Source organism: Pipra filicauda, unplaced genomic scaffold (assembly GCF_003945595.2).
Source record: "Pipra filicauda isolate LSUMZ 115617 unplaced genomic scaffold, ASM394559v2 scaffold138_size1969278_pilon, whole genome shotgun sequence".
Lineage (NCBI taxonomy): Eukaryota > Metazoa > Chordata > Aves > Passeriformes > Pipridae > Pipra > Pipra filicauda.
In genome coordinates, this window is record NW_024103862.1 from 1501595 (window position 1) to 1519426 (window position 17832).

Genomic DNA, 17832 nt, shown 5'->3' on the forward strand with positions numbered 1-17832 from the left:
TTCATCTCACCCACTCTGAGGTGCCAGTAATCATACACTGGCACGTGTATGTATCACATTTCCATTTCACCTTTTGGTAGTCCTGATACAAAGAAAATAAATCTGATTGTCATAAATATTGTGGATTCTAGGACAACTGGGAGGAAAGGAAAGGAAAGGAAAGGAAAGGAAAGGAAAGGAAAGGAAAGGAAAGGAAAGGAAAGGAAAGGAAAGGAAAGGAAAGGAAAGGAAAGGAAAAGGAAAGGAAAGGAAAGGAAAGGAAAGGAAAGGAAAGGAAAGGAAAAAGGAAAGGAAAGGAAAGGAAAGGAAAGGAAAGGAAAGGAAAGGAAAGGAAAGGAAAAAGGAAAGGAAGGAAAGGAAAGGAAAGGAAAGGAAAGGAAAGGAAAGGAAAGGAAAGGAAAGGAAAGGAAAGGAAAGGAAAGGAAAGGAAAAGGAAAGGAAAAGGAAAGGAAAAGGAAAAGGAAAGGAAAGGAAAGGAAAGGAAGGAAAGGAAAGGAAAGGAAAGGAAAGGAAAGGAAAGGAAAGGAAAGGAAAGGAAAGGAAAGGAAAGGAAAGGAAAGGAAAGGAAAGGAAAGGAAAAAGGAAAGGAAAGGAAAGGAAAGGAAAGGAAAGGAAAGGAAAGGAAAGGAAAGGAAAGGAAAGGAAAGGAAAGGAAAGGAAAGGAAAGGAAAGGTCATTTTAAGAACAAAATACATTTGCTTATTATTCCTCAGCAGACTGAGTTTACTAGAATAATCATAGGGAACCTCACTTAAAGTGAGTTATAAAAATCAATAAAAATAAATCAATTAAATACAAAGGAGTATGTTGTAGGTCGGGATGAAGAACGAAACTGATAAGGAGCTGAGCTATCTGCCCTTTCTTCTGACCCCAGATGTCTTCAAAATTCTCTCATTCACTTTTAATTTCTCTTTCCATTTTTCAATCACCTTCCTTCAGGAAGGAAGTCACATGCTCCTGCCACAAGGATTTTCTGTGGTATGCTCACCCTTACAGCAGAGCTCCATCTATAACTTGTGACAGGTTTTCCTATAGTTTTGTGAAAGAGAGGAAAGCACCTTAATTTCCCAAACTTAGCAGTGGGGCAAAACAGCATGAGAGGGTGAAGACATTTATCCAATATCCCTCCAGGATTTGTGCATGAAGCAGGAGTGAATCTTGCAATATCTGAGACCAAGTTCATTAGCTCAACCAGAGGACTATTTTCACTCATGACTTAATATTCATACTCTTGATCCCAGACGGCTGCCCACAAGACATAATTTTATGGGCTTGGGGGTCCCAGCAGAAGGAAAAATTCCTCAGGAATATCCTCGTGGTTCCACCATGTCTGGGAAGAACACAGCCGTTCACAGTGCCTCACACACGTGTGGATTTGCAGGGACAGTTTTCCTCCCAAAGCCTGACCTCCAGCTGAGCAGGGGCCAGAGTGTGCTGCTCAGGAATCTCAAGCATGGATCTGCTGGCCCAGCCACAGCTTTCCCTTTGCCCAAAGACCTTTATACCCAGGGGGATATTGCCAACAACACATGTAACATGGAGTGGAGCTGCGCCCACGCGGTCTTAGACATCACCAAAAAGCCCTTAGGGAGGCCTCACAGCATCGCTCTCTTCTTCTGAGCAGAGAAGGGAAGTTGCAGACAGAGGCTGGGAGAAGTGTTCTGGCAGCAAGGGCTGCGCCTCTCTCCTCCTGACAGTCCTCATCCAGGGAGGCAACAGCTGACCTTTATATTTACCTCACAAGACTTGTCAGTTGCTATTCTTGCTCTTGAATAAGGGTTAGAGAAGGCTGCACAGGCACGTGTGTGAGCCCTCTATGCTGTTAATGATAATGTTGCAGGAACTAATCTCACAGTTATTGGTAGCAACAAGGAAATCCATCAAACAAGCACTCCCTGGGAGTGCCGAGCAATTGGTATTTCTGGTTGTCTTGGCATCTGGGTACATTTGGCCACGAGAGAAATGTTGATGGTTAGCTGAGCGTGCAATTTGTTTGTCTGTCTTTGGCACAGACTGGGGCAAGGACAAGGGTTAGTGTTTGCATCTTGCACACATCTGGAACAACCCACTGAAAAAGCCAGGTTCACCCTAGTTCACAGCAGCAGAGACAAGGACACACACAGCCAGTATGGAAAGCAGAGTCTGGGCTCCAGTGAGTAAAATGGGGGATGCTGAACCAAGGCAGGGCAAGTGCCAGGCATACAGGCCAAGCCTCTGGCCAAGGGGAGACCAGGGTGGACCTTCAGAGAAGGGCAGGTGAGAATAACACAGTGCTTCTCTCCGTCCTGGGAGGTTAAATCCCAACACCGTCCCTTTACTTGGCACTAGGAGAGGGGCACAGAGAGGAATCCCACAATGCTGTAACTGAATTGCGGACAGCTGTTGACGAGCTTGCTCCAGGGAGTCTGTGAGGAACTGTCCACAAAAGGCCAGGAGCAGACAAGAGCCTGTCTGCCCAGCTAGCATATCCCTATGGGAAAGACCACTAGGCCAGGGATGGCTTCAGCCCTCAAACACACCACTGACACCAGGGACCCTGTCTTGCTCTTATCATGTGCAGCATCAGGCCTGCCATAGCCATTAATGTCAGCAGTAATGTTAGTTCATTCAGGTTTGAAGCTGCAGCAATGTCACAAGCATGAGGGAAACAGGTTGCCAGGCCAATGGATCTGAGCACCACTAGGAAAATCAAGAGAAACATTTGGGCACAACTGGGCTGGTGTGGCATTTTCCAGCACCCAGGCAGAAGAAATTTGAGCAAACTTCTGAATCTATGTTTCTTCAATGGACAACCAATTGAGAGTTGTTGGAAAAGAAAGTAATGGGATTAACACTGCAGTTTGAATTTGCAGGAAGTACAACCCTCACTTGATTGCAAAACATCCACCGTGTATGCTCATTGTGACCCAGGATTTCCTTCATAGTCATAGAATCACAGAATAGTTAGGGTTGGAAGGGACCTTTAAAGGTCACCTAGTCCAACCCCTTTGCAAGGAAGAGGGGCAGCTTCAACTCAGCCAGAACCCTGTCCAACCCAGCCTTGAATGTTCCTCGGGATGCGACGTCTCTGAGCAACCTGTTCCAGCCTCATCGTAAAAAAAAAATCTTCCTTATATCTAGTCTAAATCAACCTTCTTTTAGTTTAAAACCATTACCCTTTGTCCTATCAAAACCTGCCCTGCTAAAAACTTTGTCCCCATCTTTCTCATAAGTCCCCTTTAGGTACTGGAAGGCTTCTCTAAGGTCTCCCCAGAGCATTCTCTTTACCAGGCTGAACAGCCCCAGCATTCTCAGCCGTTCCTCACAGGAGAGGTGTCCCAGCTCTCTGACCATTTTTGTGACCCTCCTCTGGACTTGTTCCAACATGTCCATATCTTTCCTGTGCTGAGGACCCCAGAGCCAGATGCAGTAATGTAAGGCACATGATATATTCACATGTAAGAGCACATACAACATGAGAACAAGACTGAGAAATTAAAACTGAGTAGAGGGGGAAAATGACCAGTGCAATTTAAAGGAGATTTGGTATACTAAGGGCAACTCCTGCTCCTGGAATCTTGTTACAACTTCAACTGTTGTTAGAAATTAAAAAAAGAAAATTTAGCTTTCAAGCTTAAAGGCATCATCCGGCTATACCATCAAGGCTGAGAACTCCCAGATAAACACCAGAAGAACTGAGAATTAAATCTTCTTTAAAAATCTTATGATTCTGAAAACAATCTCAATATCTAGGGGAAAAGGAGATGAGGGCAGAACAATTTTGGAATACTTGAGATGTTACAACTGCCTTCTCACTCCTTTCAAGTGAGGAAATATGGGAAGAAATACAAACACTATCTATCTTGAATGGCTGGGCAATGAGCTATATATAGAATCTGCTCTGTCCTACTTAAGTTATGACTAATGCTAAACAATTAGAAATTCAGATGTCTGCATATTTGAAGGAGCACACATCTCTAATGCACCATTTGTTGTTCATTAAAAAATGGAAGAATCAAAGCTCTGAATAGGCTGCACTTAACAGGTGCGCGTTGCTGGAAGTGGAGCCCCATGAGACTAATTGCAAGGGATAATCAACGAGATGAGGCGTTTCTTGGAAAAAAAGATTGTTATCTTTGTAATGACCATAGTCATGCCAAAGACTGAAAATTCTTTAGGGAAGGGACTTTCTTTCTTGTTTCATGCCTATCTGGTGTCTAGCATAGCAATGCCCTAGTCTGTGAACAGGAATCCTAAGTGCTCCTGCAATTCAAGCAGTGTGTTATAGTAAATGGTAGTGTTAAATTAGCTGGGAACATGAAGTTGGTTTTCATCGTCATCTCTGATGTGCAGGATCAACAAACATTTCTCTAAGCCAGAGGCCAATGGAGTTTTATTTGAAAAGACTTGACTTTATGAAGAGAAGACAATGCTAATACAAAACTGCAGTTTACTCTTGATATTTTGGCAGGACTTTTTGTCTGGTTCCTCTAATTCAGGGCTGCATTGTCTGGAATAGGTTTTGATATAGCCAAGATGAAAGACTGGGTGAAGGAATCAAAGTACACAATAGAAATACAAATTATGCCAGCCAATAAATGAAAGAAATTATTAGTCTCCACCAGGCAAAATATCCAGATTTCTCAACCGTTCCCAATCTCACTGTGGGTTACTGTTATTGGAAATCATGTGCTTAATGAATTTACTCACTGGTTGGTTTCCTTCATCTCTCTTCTGCTTTGTCATTATTATGGATGTCATGACAGGGGCTATGAATGGCACTGCCACACACACACATCACCATATATTATTTTGTCAGTATCATAGGAAGATTTTAGTCTGAAAGAAAGCACTGGCTTTATTCTTAACTCCTGACGCCGGAGGAGAGAAGGGGAGTAGCAATGAGGTATTGTACTTGCTTCTTTATGACTAGGACTTTACAGTAAACTTAGAAGGAGGTATCTCTTTGGCCTGAGGATGTCATTAAAAACCCAGCGGTTTAAAAGCCTATCAAATATGAAAATCGAGTAAGATGGATTATGAATATTCCTAAACACTAAGCTTATAATTTCTCCTTCACTAGAATACAGTGATGCCAGTGGCTTGACAACAGGCCACTTGACAAGAAGCAGATCACAAATTGCTTCGCAAATACCACCCCTGAAGTTACTGAATATCCATATATAACTAATTTTGTTTAGCACTGAAGTGCATTCTGTACTGAGATAGTCCAACACTTCCCAGAATCAAGGCCTACAGTCTGGACTAAAACTAGCACCAGGACACATGTATGAATATCACATCCAAGCAAGGCTGCAGGATGGGAGTGTTACAGGCAAGCCTACTTCATGCCATGGGTGCAGAGATGTTTGGACTACTCAAGCTTGTTCCACACTGCTCTGGCAATGCAATCGTGTATCTCATGTAAGACTCTTGCTGAAGGCTGGTGGCTCCTTGCTTTTCCTTGCAAGAGCAAGCACATGGGTTTGAAATAGCAGTGGCTCAGCACTTTCTCAATGTGTGCTGCTGTACGTGCCCTGGTATCACCAGTTAAACTGAAACTGGGCTAAAACTGTCGGAGTAAATGCCAACAGCTCTTCAGCACCCATCTCCAATGTAACCCAGCTCATACCAAAGGACAGAGAAAGGATGAAATCTTAGGAGTTAGTTACTACAGTAGAGAGCCATAGGTTGGCCTCAAAGACATTAGGAGCTACAAGTTCACAGATCCTCCTAGGATGCTTTCAAATGGGAGCAGATATCTGCCAGCAGAGGGGCCAAAGAATTTTTTGAACATAAAAAATAGCATCAGAACTGTAATCAGTAAATAAAGTCTAATTTTAGGCAATACTTGAATTGATAATGTCTCTTTTGAGTCAGCCACATATATGGGCATACAAAGGTTGGGAATGTCCCTATAAGGCTTTTTCAATTCTCTTAGTGAAAGCTGTGTGAAAAATAATTTTAGAGCAGCCAAATTTAAGGTGTTAACAGTGAGTGCCATTGACCTTTGAGTGTTACTGTTAAGACGGCAGCGTGAATAATAATAAACTCCCTGAGGTTGTCTCTCATCAGTTTTCTATGAGTATCATGTCCCCAAAGAAGATTTTAAAAATTCTTGGCTCAACCAGACAGCTCATCTGAACCTCCAAGGGATGCCACCCCAGGAAGCGGGTTCAGCAATGCCTCTGTCATGAGAGACAGATTCAAAGGAACCTGGAAACACATCTAGTAAAAGATGGTTTTGGTTGACACAAAAGCACTTAGAATGTAGTCAGGATTCCTCTTAGGCTTGAGAGTGAGAAGGGTCTCTCTCTTTGCTAGTAGGAGAAGGAAGAGGAACCCTGGGTATAGTGTGGGAAGTACATCTCAGTCCCTTGCTTGTCCTACCTGTATGAATGATCCTGAAGGGGAAAAGGTACTGGTTTTGACTTAGAGGGAATGAAATTGTGCATCTTGAAATCTAGGGTTTTGACACTGACTGTAATTAAACTTTTTTTGGCCCCAAAGCAAAAAGCACACACTTTCCTCCTATTTGTCTTGGCAGAGCTTTTGGCAGAGCTGTGTGATGGAGGCTGGCTGCGTGCTATGGAACAGGAATGGGAAGGAGATGCCAATAACAAGAAACTGGTGAACTGGAAAATAAGGGCAATGGTAAATGAACTGGCTTCTAAATGGCAACAGGTGATTGAACTGCCTCATCATGTCTTCATCATGTCAGCAAGAACAATGCAGTAGGCACATATGTGTGACTCAAGACACCCTCCAATTTCACCACTAGAGTGGCTGTGCATATGAGGCAGGATTTGTCTCTGGGTGCATTTGCTATTTCTTTTAACGAATAAATCTCAAATTAAAGAAATGAGCAAGAAGGAATATTGTGCATATCACAACCAACCAACATTTCCAGCATAGTTTTATCTAGATCCAGGAAACACTTGAGTGGATCCTTCAGGGAGCAAGAAAAGGAGGTATTTATCCACTCTGAGATAAAAGGAATTGTGCCACTTGTTTGGGTTTTTTTTTGTTGTAGCTAGGTACTACGTCTCTTGCCACAGGCACAGGACTGTCCTCTCTCCTTCAGCTGCTTAGAGACATGTGAGGCAAAACTTCCAATAAACATGTCCTATATACCTAACTAAGGGGTAAATATCCCAGTTTTGGGCCCTCACAACAGGTCCTCATTTCAAAAAATGAGCTATGTGATAATACCTTAAAAAATCCACTACAGTCAACATCAAATAGAGTCAAATCTGCTGATGGAAAACAAGGTGTTATTTGACCCTTTCTTTGTAGAGAATGAAAACAAAGTCCCAGTTTAGGATCAAGGCCAGATTTTAAATCTTGAACACCACCCTGAAGTGCAACCCTGTCTCTCTGCATGAGTCTACTTGAGATAACACACAGAGTTTGAGGCAGAGCTGCCTCATGCTCCAAAAAATGAATGCCATAGCTTAAATATCTTTACACACTATCTGTCATTATGACTGGAGCTACAAAGAATAAGTTTTCCGTCTGCATGTGTTTCCACCACAGCATCTCAGAGGTCCTGTTCAGCTTGATTTCAATTTTGTAAGATTTGGACATGAATGATGCCAATTGCAGAGGAGTTGCAGACAACAGTCTGGTTAATCTCTTCACACCCATTGACACCTACCGATAACCTGTCTCTGTTCAATAACAAAACCAACTTGTCTACTTACCCTTCAGCCTTCAGTTATGGCTAGGGTGTAGCTTGAGACAGACTAAGATGTTTTCAAAAATCTAAGCTGAAATAAATCTTCCAGTGGCTTCTCACTTCTGACAGAGAATGCTTTGAACTCATGGTATGTATAATTCCTAGTGGTTTTGGAGAAATAAAGAAATACTTTGATAGCACAGTTTCAGATGGGGCATATACAGATTATATGCCCCAATAATAACCTGGCCTTCTCCAGTTTGCCAAACACAGCATCAGCATTATGCCAGCCGGTCTCAGACTGTATCTCCCAACTGCATTTTCCCTCAGGAACTAACAGATGCTTCGTTTACTATCCATAAACCGGATGTGTCTTCAACTGTACTATCCTTCTAAGTGCTGAGGAAGTAGCAAGTATTACAGTGCTTACAATACTTCACAAATATAGCACAGGTCTGTCATTCTCTTGCCAGAGACTTCAGTCAAACATTGCTCTCTGCCTCCTACTCCACGTCCAAGGGCCTGATCATGCAGCTTGTGCTTAGGGGTTCTGATGGGGAGCAGTTTGCAGCTTAGGGACTTGGTGATCCAGCGACAGGCTTTGTGTTTAATCAAATGGAATTTTAATAGGATAGTACAGAATTTTATTTCATTAATCTGTCTGAACAAAGATTGATTGAGGAGTGCTCTGTGAATGATATCTGCATTAAAAATAAGCAAGCCTCATAACAGGTACTAACATGTACATGACTGTGATAGGAAAAAGAGAACTGCAGCTATACAGCGCATCTGTAAAACTGGCAAGATCCTTCTTTTCCTAGGGGAGATATCTTTGCATCTGGCATCACTGCCTTTGCACTGAAAAAGGAAGTAATTGATTATATGATTGATTGTAGAAGTTCTGATTCTTCCACAATATAAACAACATAGACCATCACCCGGAGCTCAGATTTCTAGTGGAAATACCAGAAATCCGGCAGTCCTTTGTAAGGCTGGTAGGTTACTTGCTTTGTGCTTCTAGCTATGGAAATAATATCTCTCTGAGAAGAAGAGAAGAGTGGAATTATCTTTATCCAAAAAGGTTAAGCTTCCTGATTACCCATTATTCATTTATTTATCTGGAATCATCCCATACCTACAGGTGGGAGCCAAGAGGTGGTGCTAGAACTCAGCTATCTTGTACCCAGCAAACATCTATTCCATCTGATTTTCAGATGGAAAGACTATAAAAGATGGCTGGACTCTCTGTGCTTTATAATATTTCCAGGCTATGTTGTTTCCCCCAGCTGTCTATGCTGTTAGGAAGAGCATAACCTGTTTTGTAGTTTTAGGGGCTAGCTGTTCTGGAAAGCAATCATGCTCAATTCTTCCTGCTCATTTCCTGGAGTTATTGAAACTGTACACACAAAAGCACTCATTAGTAAAATGAGAACAACTACCTCAAATGCAAATATTCATGAGTTAATCTCATCTCATTGTCTCTAAGCTGAGCACTAGAGCCACACACTACCAAAGATGTGTGAGTTAAATAACGCTTAAAACTAACACCAGGCCTTTCATCAGTGACAAATATCCTACTTTAGGGATGAATTACCAGAAGCTCTTTTAGTGACAGTGAATTGCACTATATTTCAGGTTAAGGACCTGGAGTAAGACAGCAAAAACAACACTGGAGTTACTTACAGCAGTACTGACAGGAGCATCTGCAATAGCTGAGGCTTTTCTTGCCCTGCTGGTGAATGGCTGAACTGAGAAATCAATCCCCAGGGAATTGTTCCCTCCATGCAGCCATCCTCAAAAGGAAATTTTTGTGCTGCAGTGGAAATTTGAGCAACATTAGGAAGAGCAGGTACATTTCTGCTGAGACGATCACATGGTGAGGTTTCAGTGACAGTTTTGCAGCACAGTGTGCACAGACAAATCAAATCAAGACCACAAGAGCAGTGGATAACCATTTTTATTATCAGCTAACTACTTATCACTCGTTACCTGCACCACTCTTTAGCAACTGATTTTAAAAGGCTCCCAAAAGAACCCTCCTCTTACAGCTCCCAGTGTTTTCTATATTTGTCTCCATTAAAATCTGGGCAATTATGTCTCCTTCATCAACTTTAATCTGTGAAAATAGACCACTGAAGGCTGTTACTTCTGAATCAACAAGAAGTAGCTAACAAAATGTAGCTTCATGGACAATGGTTAGGGAATTTCTTGAAGAGCTCCTAAACAATTAGCTGATAGAACACTTGAAGTGAAATTTTTCTAAGCTGCTCATGAATAAACCTGGTTTTATTTCATCATAAAAAGAGCCTGAGATAAAAAATTCAAATGCTAGGACATTACATAATTTATCTTTATTATATTCTTATATATTTTGTATTACCCTGCGTTGTTATGCACTAGATCAATTTTCTTTGGAACAAATGAATGTAACGGCCACCTTCCATTTTGGGATAAATGTAAGCATCAATTATAGTACTCTAGGGAATCAGACAATAAGCAATACTATTCTCTGTCCCCAAAATGCGTGCACATCACCAATAAAGCCATACATCAGTATAACAAGCAGGGACGTTGTTTTTGGAAGGCTACTCATCTGAAAGAGGGCGGAGAAGACTAAAGCTGCTCAGAAAGAAAAGCAGAAAAGCCCATGCCATGATCAGAGCAAGCTCTGGGCACACAGCTCCAAGTACTGAGTATTGCAAATCTGACCTGGCGCCTGCTAGTATTGGATCAAAAGTGCTGCGGCCACCTGGTGCAAAGTGCTGCTGGATCAAAATTCTTCAAAAGCAAGTTAATTTTGTACCAGCAAATTTTGTGCTGCTCTGGGTATCATCTGTTCCCCCAAAAACTGGCACAGAAGATGGAGGCAGTATAAATACCGCAGCACGTGATGTGAGTAATTTGACAGAAATGGGAGCGTATATTCATGCTCCAGCTGGATCAGTGGGTGATCTGGTGGTGAGCAGTTCTACCAGCAATGAATGTGGCACCACCACCAAAAAAAGAGAGGGGACTTTCATGCTGACAACTGATTGAAAAAGGAATCCAAAGTACAAACAATTATCCTTTGTTGCTTTATTCTTTCACCAAGGTTTTGACAAAAAACACCATTTTGTCAGCTTTTATGTTTCATTGGCTATGGACTTATGTCCAAATGGGGAACAATAGTACATTTAGACTACAACTGAATATTTTACTTAAAATAGCCCATTTGGCAACATATACCCACGTTTCATAATAAAACAGCAATAGCAGAGTTATTTAGTATTTTTAATTAACTGGGAAGACCAATGCATTTCAAATAAGACACAAACCAGCAGATGAAATGTTTTGAGCTCTCATGGTCCCTCTCTCTGCCAAAGAACACATGAATAAAACTCAGTCACAAGATTGGACATTACTTCTTTCCTTTTTTTTCCCTAGATCAATTTTTTTACCAAGCTATGTCCTAAAGGCCTTATACAGATATTATTTCAGTAGAATGCCCTTCACCTTAGGGTTTGCCCATGACTCAGTGGAGACAACTGGTGGATGTGTTTATCCTATCAGAAATATCTGGAGCTGGTATTTCTAGGTGGGTTCTTTCATTAGCAGTTGAAGCATTCTTGCTAATGCAGGATTACAAGAACCACCAGCATCAGAAAGAGCACTTGGGGTGATCTACAGGTAATTTGGTAGTTCCTGGGCTTTCTATAATTGCATGTTCACCGTTGTCTTTTTTGAGAAGTTTTATTTCCCACCTTTTTGTGAACATCCACTTCCACAAGGATGGAATGATGGAAGGAATAAGAACTAGATTTTGGGGTAAGACCTAGAAGACCGATACTCATTTCCTTTCTCTGGTACTGTCATCCCAGGTGACTGTGAGCAAGCCAGGTACTGTTTCGGGGCCTGACTTCCTTACACCTGAAATTATATTTCTGAAGATGCTTACAGGGAAGAATACAGGATACGTAGATGTCACTGTCCAGAAGCCCTACGTGAGATATGCATGATCCAGTCTCCTCCTAGGTCTTCTCAACTGTGCTATTCCCTCAGTGCTGTGATCTCTCCTCTCTTTCTACCAGGTTTTTCTGAGCTCACAGATGGATGTCTCAGTAGAATGCCTCTAATCAGGCACAATATTTTGCATGTAGTTAATCATTCATATGGGACTCTACATTTCAAACAGTTCAGATTTTCCTAATTAATGTTTTGCATCGTGATCGTATTTACAGTAATTGGGACTGATATTTGAAGTACAGTAAAAGCTGTCATCTCATTCCCTCCTAAAGAGCCCAATTACCTTCATTTGTTAGCAAATTCATACTAACATTTGCGTTTATTACACTTGACAACATAAAGCCAGCTCCTTCCCTGACACGGCTCAGCAGCACAACATTAGCCCAGACCTAAAAGATGCTGCAGAGCTAGTTTTGAAGGTTACAGTTGGGAATGCCTTCCTGACTTACATCCTGACAGCAAAATCAATCAAAAAGTTCTTGTCCAGGACAAGAACTTCCCTTGTGCCCATGCTAGATGTTAGCCAATCACTACTGAGGAAGATGACAGCTTTTGTAATTAGACATTTCTCTGACGTTCACATGCTACAGGAGACAGCCTGTGCACAGGTTCGCTCAGCCCAACTTCCACCTAATTCCTCCTGCCTGGTGTTTTCAATTATCACCTCTGAAGGTCTACAACCAGCCAAGAGGAAATATTAGGCTCATAAACTGGGTCAAAAGTCAGGCCATGTGAAACAAGGCATTAGTCTTTTTGGGTTTTCACATCTCTGGATTACAGTCCTGAAGGATGGCTGTAGAGTGGCATATGCAACTCATGTTGGGAGTTGCATAGCTGCCGTTGCATCCAAAAGTAAATTTTGCAATTGGGTATTAAAATGCACCTGTGAATTTGGCTATGTCATATAGCCTTATATATGTGGCCATATACACTCCAACAAGGTGTTTACAAGTATGCTGTACAGGTGCTTCAGAGCAGGTCAGTCATTCCACAGACAGCAAAGAGGATGGAAGAGTGCCATGCTTGCTTCTCATTCTGGGAAGTCTTATTTCAGCTGCTGATTGTTACCTAATAACCTAATCAGCAGTAACAGCAATATTTGGCACTTAAAAACACTTTATATTCAAAAAGCTACACAAGCAGATTAGGTGGGAAATTAATCCCTAACTAATTAGCAAAGAAAGCAAGCAATAACAATATTTTAGGATCAGAAAAGAGAACTACAGTATCAAGGTCAGATCATTAGAGCACAGCCATTCATTTGTTGTGGTGTTCTGTAGGGAAACAGGTGTTTTTCAGCAGGGAAATAAGGTAAACTATGATTTTAACAGATGTTAATGGGTCAAGGTTGGACCTAGTGGGATGCTTTGAGTTGCCTAATTAATAAACATTTAAACAATAAGGAAAAAAATCTGTAGATCATACTCATCCCAGCTACAGCAGAGGTTTAAAAAGGTCTCATTACAGTGTGTTAGTGAGCACCAAAGACACCTCCCTGCTTGGGGTAAACAAGATGTGAATGAGAAGCAGAGATCAGAAGATCTCACCCTTCTCACTTACCTACTGAGAAAACCAAATTTGTCTCTGCGTGAAATTTCAGCACAAAGTTTTCCAACTGAAATCAGTTTCATGATTCAACAGTTCAATAAGCAGAAACCTCTCTCTCTCTCTTCTTGGTAATTTTCCCAAGAGTTTCCTCCAACTGTTTTAGCTCTTAATTTATCTCTCTCTCTCTTTTTTTTTTCCTACAAGCAACTTCTTCCCCAAGCACCTATCTACAATTGAATCCTACTCTAAATTCATGTCAAGATCAGCTTATGTATTCACTGCTGAATGAATTTCAAATATGTGCTCCTTGTGTTCTTTTCCTAACAGGATAGAGAGGCCTCTTGAGTTGCTTTAAATGTCTCATTACAAATGCTTCATTAGAAACTACGTCACAGATTGTGTCAATCTGGTCCACACTTTCATGCCAAAAAGTAAAGACTTTCAAGCTGTGCCTTTCTTACCATTAAGTTTCCAATCTGTTTTTAGAATCTCAATCAGTTCTTTAAGGAATGCAAATGTTACTTCTCCCTTTAGTGCTGAAACTAGCCACTGGGAAATGCACATGCATAATGCTTTCCTGTTCCTGCATGTATTGAAACAATAATCGATGCTGGAAGGGTAGGCTATTTCTATATATTTTCCAAAGGACACACAAACCTTCTACACTCATAGGGACAGATCACCTCCTTCACATTGTCTGAACAGAAATAATTCAGTTGAAATCAATATTTCATGTGACAAGAGTTTAATCAATATCAATGTGAGAAGCTTCATTGGGGCTGAAGCTGATCTTACGGTAGTGTAACATGAGTCAAGTTTCTTGAAGCCTGTTTTTCCCCTCAGCCGGACCTGGCTTACAACACCACAAATGTACTTGCTTCAGGAGACTACTCTTAACTACTACTTTCTAAGTAGTGCAACTTGGCTCCATTATTGTTTCCTACAAACTCAGAACCTCTGCCTGCTTTACAGACACTGTGCACTTTAGTTTTGTCAGTAACCCTTACTATGCTGTCTAATATCTGAATGGTAGAGGTCTTCTCCTTCTGTGGTTTCTGAACCATGTGGTAAAATATAGATTATTATTTTGCTGCTGCTGCTAACTCAGTCTCAGAAGCTGAGTTAAAAACTCCTAGTTGGTAGGAAACCATAAAGAACTTGTACAGAAAAATGTTCTCAAGCAGATTATTGGCAGTAAAAATAGGGGCAACCAGTGAAAGTGTGAAATGGAAAACCCAGCACCTTGGATATGGGAAGCTCAAATCAGATGAAAACAGAGGGTAGAATATAAGAAATAAAATACACCACAGATTATTCCTTGTTGACTGTGGTGGAGAAGAAGGTGCACAGAACACCTGTGCTGCTGTGCAGCTTCATCTGTCTGATGGTCCTGGCTGAGAAACACCAGACCATCCTCTTGCATCAAGGTAGGATCTCAGAGACTTCACAGCCTCTACATCAACCTTTCCTTACCATCATCAAGGTTTCCTAAGACTTAACCGCAATATCAACACAGCCCATGTGTTTCCATCCTATCAAAACATTGTTTGCAGACTGTGGCTGTGTTTCATTCAGTCTTCTTTGTATCAACCCCTCATCTGCTTTTCTCTACCCACATACACTTTGTTTCCTAGGACTGCATCACCCATGCTATTCTCCTCTAGACTCTACGTCTATGTCACAGGGTGGTGGACATGAGACTGGACACAAGACTGGGCACAAGACTGGACAGAAGACTAAAGTGACGCTTTATTGGGAGTAAGTAAAACAGTTCTTGCCACACATCACGGTGTGATACGTGCTTTTTTATCCAAACAAAGTCACAAAGTTTGGTTGGGATCTGCTGTAATTCCTAGACTTCTTTCAGTAGATCTAAGTCTACTGAAGACTCTTATTTTTGGTTTGTGCCTTTTGCTTCCTAATACTAAAATTTTGCTTATTGGGCTGCAGCTTTTTAGCCCAGTGGGTGTTTTTTTCATTAAGAAACACTTAAGTCCTTTGTCGTTCATGCTGCCCCTCCCAGATGGGAGTCATATGCAGGTTTAACAGGTATATTCTCTATTCCATCATCCAAACCACTAATGAAGCATTTAATATCAAGCCCAGGTTATAAGTCCTTGGATGCATCTCCTCAGTTGGAAAGGTAATCATAACTAGTCTCTGAACAAGATTTTCAAAACCAGATGTGCGCTGTCCATGTTGCATTTTCATCTACAGCAATCTTCTTCAACCTTATTCACAAAGAACCAGTCAACACTTTTGAAAAAAAAAAAAAAATCCATGGACCATCTTGTGCAATGATACCACATGAGATTTAGGTGTGGTGAAAACTAGGTGAAAGCTCTTTTGTCCTCCCTCCTTGCATTGCATTACCAACATGTGCACGTATTTCTTTTTAACTGTTGTTAGTATCCATTTTGCAACTCACCTCTGATATATTACAAAAGACTAGAGATCAGTCCATAAACTACCAGAAAGAAACTTGAACTATACCAGGTTCCTCTATGCTGATTAAGACAAACACCTCTAAGACAGTATTAAAATCTGTTGGAGCCAAGTTTTATCTATTGCTTCTTCATTGACCCCCTCTCCAGGTTCTGGAGAAAAGGGAGATTTCATACATTTTTATGGCCCAATGTTGCAATACTTTGACTAAAAGGCAGTAAGATCCTGACAACTATATGCTTTCTTAATCTGGATGATTTCAGAGATTTTTAGGAATAAACCACAGTAGGTCAAAGAATGGTGTTAGATATTGCTTAGTGCTGGAAACCGTAAGAAGGTGTTTCCAAAGATGGGCACACTGTCCTGCATTGCTTTCAAGACCAATTTCCTACAACATCCAAAGCTGAGACATGCCTTCCATTACTATGGCAATGGTTGTGCACGTCCACCTCCCTCTCAGAGATTAAGTTTATCACAGATGCTCAGAGCCTCAGGCCTTCAGCAAACATATTGCCTTCTTTGTCTGGAAGAGTTAACCCCAATCTTGTGACCACAGATTACATATTATGTTATGCACCACACTGTCACAGATGTTTTAACACTTCTACATGTCTGACAGGAGTAGGAGGATCCTCAAGGGAAGCTGTAACTACAAATATATTACATTTAATCTTGAAGGAGAGGCCATGCAATGTCTAATTAGATTTTCCTCACTTCTTCCTCACATTTGGCCAGTTGGAACGTTATGAAATTTCATAACAACTGAAGGGAAGGACTCTTTTCTGCTGGTGTTGTTTGCTTCCCAGCTGACTAAATTTCAATTAAGTAGTGGAAGAAATTTAATTGACCTGTGCTGAGTTCTCCAATGACTAACAGGTCTGCTCCTGAGGTCTGGAAGAAAACATTATATCACCTGCGATGTGTGTCATCTCAAGGATGAGGCAGCAGAGCTGAAGGAGCACTGGAACATGTACAGCTGGATTTCTTCTTTTCCAAATGAGGCCCAAGCAGTATAGTCCATGTATACAGTATCTTAAAGAGAACAGGGTAATAAAAGTCTCCAAAATCAACCCATCCATACCTCATGACAGAAACTACTAACTACTAACATTTACAAGACCAAAAGCTTGAGCACAGGGTTTTGAACATACTGATTTAAATGCTTCTTTGAGGATATGTAGATCACTGTGATGGTGTTTACTGAGCTCATTCAGAAGTCAGCAGCACTCTGCGCTGGCTACACACTATACCCACATCTGCTAACCTTGCTGAGAGGTGTCACTTCTTAGCTCCTGCAGAGGACACAAGCTACTACTGTCTCACAGGACTGTCCTGTACGTTGTGTAGGTACTAGTCGGTCAGGGAACTTGACCCACGAATTTCTGCATTTTTCTTGTTGCCTGTGTATTTTGGTGCTGAAAAAAATCTCCGGAGCAGTTAATTAGGGGTGAGATAAGAAAGGGTTTATTTGCCAAGGCAATAGGTGATATAGACGCGCGCGCGGCCGTGCCCGAGAGGTTACATTTTATAGCATTATCCATCCAATCCCAGATGTGTCCACCCTTTGGCCCTTCCTCTGGTCCGCCCCGGGCCCTCCCCCTGAGAATTGGGTCTGGGGTCTTTTTGGGACCACTTACTTCATCATCTTCAACTTCATCAGAGTACAAAGGGTACATTGTTACCTAGTTTTTGACCGTACTCTGTGGTTTAGGCCCTGATATGCTGTTCTCCAAACAGTCTAGGCCTTTGCCTTGACAAAAGACTAAACACTGCTACTGAATTCAGGGGTAAGTTTGATATAGAAGGCATAGAATGGGGTAAAAGGGTTAGGGAATGTGTAAACAAGGGAAAGGAACAAGGGGACAAAGGGGTTTCTGCTTTTTAAAACCTACAATTCTTACCAGTCTTACAAATATTAGAAAAATAAAAAAACCATTAGGGGCTTAAGGCATCAGTTCCCCCCTTTAGAGATTAAACAAGACTCAAAGATCTTGTTCAATCTCTACATAGCACTAACTATATAACAAGCTATGCAGTTTTTATACTAGCATGAATGGCTGCTCTATTCAGATCCAGCCTGGTAACCATGAAGTAAGTTTGTGAAATTAGACTTAATGAAACATCTTTAAGAATTACCAATGTGCAATTTAAACTTGTTGCCAAATTTCAGCCAAATCCAT